General features: G+C 34.5%; 1 long non-coding RNA gene across 1 annotated transcript in view; it reads right to left on the bottom strand.

Moving 5' to 3' along the window:
* The window catches only part of LOC134797092 (uncharacterized), a 119,272-nt gene that overhangs the window by 56,707 nt on the left and 53,772 nt on the right, over positions 1-8,793 (bottom strand). The gene's annotated exons all lie outside the window — the stretch shown is intronic.

The following is an 8,793-nucleotide window of genomic DNA, read 5'->3' as shown; positions in this document are numbered from 1 at the left end:
CTTATGCATAGATGAACAGACTGAAAAGGCATGAATTACCCGGCGACATATTTCTTAAAGTATTTTTGTTGCTTAATACAAATACAGCCAGCAACAGCAGTATTACCAAATAGAACCTACCACATCTCATACCTCAGATGACGAAAAAACAGCCTACTAATAATTTGTGGTACCTACGGCTTAAACTTAAGCAAACCCTGCAGACTGTACCTAATCAATCATCATCATCATTATTAGCTAAAAATAATCTACTGCTTAAAAGTAATGAACCCTGCAAATAGGCTAGATGACAAATTTTCATTTACGATATCAATAGATCAAGTTTGTTTTTAGGATCAAATGTCTCTATGGGACCCATTGCAATAAAGCAAAGCAATACAAAAGTCAGAAATGATAGTCAAAGTCCGACAATCGTAGGTACTTCACTCGCGAAACGCCCCTGACAAAACGATAAGTGACTGTGACGTCAAGGTCACTGAGAGTCCATCTTGAAGTATGGACTGTATGGAAAAAACAAGATAATTGCGTTTTTGTCGGTGAAATATTGCGTTTATGTACGTAGTTGCCATACAATATTTTTTTGGATAAAATTTAAGGAATCGAATGGTATCCTTACTTATTTCCTTCTTGGAAGTTAAAAAAAACTTAAATTTTGGAACTTTCAGGTCCTGTATTTTTGTATTAATTATTTCCATATATTATTTTAATATCCACATTATTGTGATAAATTGCTCATTTGCTATTTTACTAGGTTTTGTTATAAAATTCAACATGTGTCATCATCCCTATTAGTAGACAAATTTCTATGCACAGTACTGGGTTAGAAACTTCCAAAAACGACTGGTTGTCTTTCGAATGTCGTTCACCTATCGAGAACGTTGTTAAATCATAACTCAGGTAAAAGGTCCCGCAAACTACACAAACTCGTACCTACTAATAGACTAATAAGTAGGTACAGTCAAACCGTCCAATTTAATCCTCGAGAGTAATATTTAGGTAAATGCCGCCGCCCTTGATGGGCGTCATCATTTATCAATAATACCTAGCCGCTAGTACCTAATTAAGTAGTACGTAACGTAAGTACTAATAGGTACCTAATCGAGCCTTTTAATTTCTACGCCTTATACAAAGTCTTAAACAAATGTTTATATATGTTCGTGATAAACTCAAAAACTACGGAACGGATTTTCATGCAGTTTTCACCTATCAGTAGATTTAATGTTCTTGAGGAAGGTTTAGGTGTACAATTTCTTAAGGTTTTGTGCAATCTGTGCGAAGCCGGGGCGGGTCGCTAGTTGATTATATTATTACTTAGGTACATATAGAAGTCTCTTTTCTATCCGCTATGCATGTCTGTCTATGATTTCTCAACGGGAAATTCCTCTAGGGCATAAATAATTACGCGGTAAAAAATATCATTTTCAATCATTCAGATTGGTACCTAGTTACTTGCCTTGTACCGAGGGAGCTGACAAAATGTTTTATGCCCCAAGTTTATGGCTCCACAATGCCTAAAAGATTAGTTTAAGACAGCAGATGTTAACTCGCGATCTAAAGTCAAAGGCACCCGGCCCTCATCATTTGCCTAATTCTTTATAATCTGCCATAAACAGATAAAATACTTGTTAAGGCCTACGAAAGTAACAGTATTTGTAATCCGAAGATAGTGGCGTAACCAGAGACAATGGCTTGGCATAGACAGTATCAGAGCAGATTAGGGGGATTAAAAATCGGCAATGAATTATTGTTTTTCGCGCGTTTTATTTTTACCTGCTGGGGGCCGATTTTTGAATTTCGAGTGCTCGATTTTGTCACTCGAAAATCGGTGGAAAACAGCGTAATGCTGATTTTTGAAATACGAGCGATAGAAATTGGGAATCGAGTGGTATTGACCACTCGTTTTCAATTCTATTAGTAGAATTTAAATGCCGGGTACTGGAAATATTATTGAACGAAATAAGTACTCGAAACTCGAACGAAATCGAGCGGTCGAAATTCAAAAATCGGGCCCCTGGATGGAAATTGTTGAAGACCTATGAATATATATATAGCATCAACGTAAGTTTATTTCAAGTAAATAATGTACTACTAACATAAGTTACTTCAATGACAACGAATCCCTTTTTCGCCCCTATATAGTTGTCAATTGCCATAATGCATTCCTAATAGATAATTTTATGTTTATCCCTTAATTTATGGCAATTGAAGAATCTTAAGAGGTGAGTTAGAGATTTTTTGGTAGGTACCCAGTAAACTACGCACATTATTTACTTACAAGTACATACCCATACCTAAACTCATTTTCAATAAACTGAAATTCATCTAAATTCGTTCAGACATTTCTGCTTAAAAGCAAAACAAACTTTAACTTTTACGTGTAAAGCTATTAAAAAAAAATTCAAAGAGCATATTTTCAAAATCCTTGCCACGCAACATCCAGGTTGCCAATGTTTTTCCTGTGTTTTCCCCCGGGCCGTGTCGAGCACGTAGCTCGCAGCCACGTGCCCACGTGCCCTGGAAATGCAACCTAGATCGGGTTTAAACCGGATATTACTTTTGAGAAAGCTGCCAAATATTCCCTAAAGACTAAAGAGGTAAAGAGTTAGCTATGAAGCTTGACTTTATATGAAAAGGTTAGGTGTAGTAGGTGTAACTTATCTCAGTATAGGTACTAGTTCCGATATTGTTTTAAAACGTTAAATTTTATATGGAAGCAGGAAAACATAGTTACATATTTATTTATTACTATTCGGAGATCCAACAGTTGTTAACATGTCTATAGGTTAATATAAAAGTGATACAAAAAGCCAATTACAGGTTCTCACCAGTAAAACACCAGTAAAAGTAGGTAGGTACCTCTAAAAACTCATATATTTTTAGCCACTCGCGCGTTTCGTAGAGCATAGGTCTATTTTCAAGTACTAAGTAGGTAAATAACAGTGCATGAGCAGCGGTCGTGAGTAGGTGCGAGGCGACTGGCGCGAGAAACTTAAAACTTAACATTTATTCAGCAATTAGGCCACAAGGGCACTTTTTCACACTTTTACACGTCAACATTGAATTTACATACAAGCAAAAATAATAGATGAGTAAAACCATAAAATTAGCTTAATTTATAATGCCTTTTCATCTCAGACCGAAAGTGACTGAGGTTTTTTCATTAAGTAGGTACACTGCGGTGCGGTTTCTGCCAACTTAGCCCATCTGGTGCTTCGTATATCTACTTATTCGGGCCAAAGTAGGTACATAATACCCGCCTCCCTTTGCCTTTTTCTGCATCATTTCTTTCCCTAAACTCGTAATAACCTCTTTGTTCTTCCAACGACATCTGCGTGACTGAAACTTCCACAATTTTATGCAATTTGCAAGACAATGTGTTTCACGCTACATTAAGCATTCCACAATTGATCCAATAAAAGACAAAAGTCGGGGAAAGTTTGTAGAAAGTTTAGAACTAGCCAATGACATTTTAAATTCAATGTAAAATGGCGTATATCCTCAAGAATATTACACGTTTAAGTCCTTACAGGTATGTCGAAGTATGCAAATATTTTGTGCGGATTTTTTGCAAGTCTCGCAAAGGGGTGTCTTGTTCACACAATAAGTGTTTTATTTTCGAGAGTAACGGGCTAACGGGTAAACGTGATAGAGTTTCGCAAATAAATAAACAATAGATTATAGAGCACGGCGTTTGTGATGTCTCGTTTTTGTAGACGTAACTTACGTCTGGACTCATTTTATGTGATGAAATGAACAAACGGCTGTATTTTCTTCCCGACTTATTTACGATGACATCATACTTAGCTTTTAATTGCTAACTGAATTTCTAAAAACATTATTCAGTTAGTATTTAGTACGAGTACCTAGGTATTTAGTATACTTAGGTACGAAAAAGTATTTAAAATGTTTGAAATACGTATGCCAAATTCTTATTCGATACCTATGTACAGTCGGACCAAGCTCTCTCTGGCATTAACAATGATAATATGATCTACTTAACAACAATGATCTAATATATAGTCTTCATCAGTTATAGTCACAAATTACACACCTTTATTTATAACTTAAGGAACGATTGAGTATATGGTTGTGTATAGGTAGGTATTTTAACGGTACTACAAAAGAAAAACACAATATTAATGAAAATAAATGCAACTTGCACCCGATTAACGGTTGCATTGTCCAGTTTGCGGAAATCAAATTCATCTGCCATTACATATTTATTCACGTAAAAATCACCTTTAAACTCAAGGAAAAACAGTCAAAATCCCATGCAAATTGTAAAACCGGTCACGCGCCTATTTGTTGAATGTTAACCCTTTGAATGCCGATGTCTTTGTGGCGCTGACGTGCGATCGATCAAAAAGGCTATTTGATCACAATTCGTCGATCGTTGCGGTACAAGCTGTTTTGGCTTGGGCTTATGTAACGGGGTTTTATTTTCTATAGGTTATATATTTCTATTTTCTATACGTGACAATATTCGGAAAATATGTTAGAAATGATGCGATCTTTTGGACTAAATCTTTATTGGAATTAGAAAATAGAGTTTGTTTCTTAGGAAAGAAAACATTCACGCCTTCTATTATGTACTTATGTAAGGTAAACGTACTGGTGCTCGACGCGGCCCCAGTACATGTCATCTTGAAACTTAAGTCAGTGTCAATAGAGGTGACCGCAAGGTGTCATCTATTGGGCATTAGCATGTCGAGCACTAGTACGTTTACCTTATATGCTATTTAAGTTACTATGGGTCTGCCCTTAATTACGTAATGTAGGTTAGAAACAACCAATTTTGACCCTCTTTTTGTCTTTATTTCTAAACCAGAATCAACCGAAGGACAATAATTGGATGTAAGAAGGCTTGAATTGAACTCACTACCTTGGTTTTTTGTGCGTTTTAAGGGGTTAATGCAGTTTCGTGTATTAATACTATTAATACTTACACGACGATACACGAAACTGTATTAAAAACTGAGAGGCCGTTAAATGGTTCATTAAAAAATTGTTGTCATCTTTTCAGAAGAAACGCTATCAGCATGAGTATGATGAAATGTAAAAGGACGGGTCCAACCGAGCTTGAAATAAGTTCTACCGGCGGAACATCACCATTACAGTACAGGATATGACATCTGTTCAATCCGAATATCACTTACTTACAATAACTCCTACTGACCAAACCATTCACGAAAGTCATCCAAGCACACTAAGCCGCAACTGTCACTGATGGTTCAATAAAATCGCGACTTCCGTCCGCCATCTTGAATAATGACGTCACGGTGGTCTTGAATGTCCATTATAAAGGACATAATGTTAAATGGCGTTTGAAGTGAGACAGATCGCTTTAGTAATATAGTAATCCTTTAGTTATTCTTTAAGGATTTGCATTCCTTTAATTTGAATAGACAGTAGAGTAGAATTCATCAAAGCTTCGGATTAAACGAGTTTGTTTGCAAAAAAGGGAAAAACGACGATGCGGGCGTTTTGATATTAATAATAAATATAATAACTGTTTTGTTTTGTGTAATATTGAGTTTTTTCAGAACAATGCAGGTCTACGTTTCTAGAAGTGATAAAGTAAAGGATTACATTAAATAATACGCATAATGATCTTGTTGTCGATGCCGCCGTTTGCGTGGTTTAATTTGTTATCTCCTAGCGGTAGATTTTAGGCGGTTAGTTAAGTAGCAAGGATTAGGGTTTAAATATAACTTACATATTTTTTTTACAATAGCACATTGTCAAAGAAATATTTCAATTTATTTATTTCAGACTCTGGGTTCATTAAATTGTTATTATTAGAAGTATGTGAATACTTAAATTTTGGAGTGGCTACGCGCTACAAATAAATAAATAAATAATAATAAATAAATATTAATAAATATTATAGGGACATTCTTACACAAATTGACTAAGTCCCACGGTAAGCTCAAGAAAGCTTGTGTTGTGGGTACTCAGACAACGATATATATAATATATAAATACTTAAATACATAGAAACAACCATGACTCAGGAACAAATATCTGTATCATCATACAAATAAATGCCCTTACCAGGATTCGAACCCGGGACCATCGGCTTCATAGGCAGGGTCACTACCCACTAGGCCAGACCGGTCGTCAAACATATCAAAACAAAACAAATATATCAAAATACCTATTAACAAACTAAGTAGGTAACATAATAGCAAAATAATAGTATTAAAGTCAAAAAGCAACCTTAACATCTTGCTTAATAATAATTATCATTGAGCCTGTGTATAGTCTACTTAATTTTAGAAAAAAAAACATTATACATAGGTACGAAGTTCCTGCTCACATCAGCTTGAATATTGCGAATCTTTTTTTTTTCATTTCAATCATCATTGAATAGTCTTAAACGAAAAGAAATGTTTACCGTTAACTCAAACAGTTCTGTCAACCTATTATTTATACGAGATACATATTGACATCTTGATTGATGACCAGATCAGTATATTGACACACAATACGCGCAATACGTCTTACTCGGGATTCGAGCCCACGATTCAGTGGGCTGATCATTTATAAGGCTAACAAAGGTACTGACAAAATGATAGAAGGCCACACACTGTCCGGAAATGGTCATGAGGTCACTAATGATGATGTTACACAAACAACTTTTTCAGCTCTCTTTATGGCATTTATCTTTCTTTATGGCAGTTTTAATTGAATCACAAATCATTAAAATACTAATAGATCTACCTAGTAAGCATTAAAAATCCGTCAAGCACTCGTCTCGTAATACAAATACAGAGATACCTGTTCATTTATTTCTTTATAAAAAGTCATGCATGGCAAGAATATACCTAATAATCAGACATCAGATTCTTAGGGGGCAAAATTTAATGACAGGCAAGGAGTTTCTATATAGATAAACTCAATTATCTCATAAACTCGCCAAGGTATGGTTGTAAAAATGTAGGTAATTTTATTTAAAATATTATCATGAAACTTTTTACCTTTTTATACAACCTATTTATAAAAAGTAAGTACCTTCTCGTATATCTTAAATATAAATAGGTAAAATTGCAGATACAGAGTTTTATTCAACGTAACAAATAAAGTAACAACTAAGAACCTAAACTCCATTTGAATAAAATGCGAAAAAAACTTTCCCGAAAGAGTTTCTAACTCTCAAACAGAACCATGAGAACGGCAAAAGAAATTCGAAAATCATTCCCATATAATGCGGCAAAATATGGCACAAATATCATGAATGCATTTTTTGCCCGCTTGGGCAAGTGTTGCACTGGACGGGTTCGCAAATGACAGGCGCGTGACACGCGGGGGATTTGCTATCTTTCCGCGTTCCTTGTCATTTATAAATGACATTTATGACATGAGGCATAGTGACTGTTATCCTGTGAAGTGTGGTGCAGCTGTGTGAAACAGTTCCGTAATTCGATCCTTTACACGATGTGCCCGTTATTATGTGGGGATTCAATGTTTGCAATGACGGGACGGTTTTCAGCTTTCGGCTGAAGGGTTAGGTTTAACAGTTATGAGACCACTTGCGTCCTAAGAAATTTAAAGAAATGCATATAAGCAATATTGGTTTACATTTTAGATCTTTATATTAAATTCAGTTAGGCACTTACCTACTTATTGTTTAGCACACAATATTAGTTAAGTACAATTTTCATATATACCTAATGAAATGTATGTCATATACCTACTAAAGAAAAAACCTAAAGAAATAACATAAAATAAATATTAACATTAGGTACACTCATACCTTTTTTATCTATAAATGCTCAAAATGTTACGAAATTTATTTACCTACTAAATTATTTTAAGATGCTGAAAGTCAAAACTAGTATATATGTATAGATGATAGATAAAAAAACACTGACTTTTGTTATTAAATGGTCCGTAAAATGATTAACCTAAATTTTATGCAGGATTAAGTTTTTAAGATCTTTGTTTTTTTTCATTTTAATTCGTATCTACCTACCTATCGACGCATGTGACACATTTTATATTCAACTTTTATAAGTTCTGTTTCTAAATTAATAACTTACTTTTATAATATTTAAACTTAGTCTTATTACATATCGGTAAAACCATGCAATTTGCAAAATCTGATTTGCAACGCTCCACCTTGAAGAAAGTTCTTCGAAAAGGATTATAAGTTGCAACCGTCATTGTCCATCGTAAAGGACAATGGACAGAATAACGGGCCTTGCAAAAGTCTGCGACAAAAGGATCGCAATGTTCCCTCTAGAGCCCAAAAGGTAGTCGATATTCTAAAAAAGGATTAAGTTATGATTTATTGGGCCCCTAGTTTAAAATTGAAAGTGCTGTGTTTTTACTGCAGCAATTTAGATAGATTGGAAAAGATTATAGTTGCTGCAGCTGTAAAACTTACTTATTTATTAAAATACCACATTGCCATTTTTATCTATGGTTATATAGGTATTTTTCGTGGACTACACTGGACTAACTAGTACTATATTTTATCAATATTATCATATCTCAAAAAAAAATATTTTAAGAGAATGAAATTAAAAATAAAGTAACTAAATAATCAGCCTTTAAAAATCTTGGAATAGATTGAAAATTTACAATTGATTAACTTCTTTAATGAAATTAGAAAGCAGAGCGGGCGGCAGTTTATACATTTCTACAGCAATTATTGATCAATACGGAAACAGGCGAATAAAACTTGTTAACAATAATATTGCTTCATAAGAAATAAATTATTGATGGAGATTGCTCAAAACAGAGACGAATGGAAATCGAGGGAGGCCTTTGCCCAGCAATGGGACACCG

This window comes from Cydia splendana, chromosome 14, assembly GCF_910591565.1.
Source record: "Cydia splendana chromosome 14, ilCydSple1.2, whole genome shotgun sequence".
Classification (NCBI taxonomy): domain Eukaryota; kingdom Metazoa; phylum Arthropoda; class Insecta; order Lepidoptera; family Tortricidae; genus Cydia; species Cydia splendana.
The sequence above is the reverse complement of the archived record's forward strand: the minus strand, read 5'-3'. Positions and strand labels throughout refer to the sequence as shown.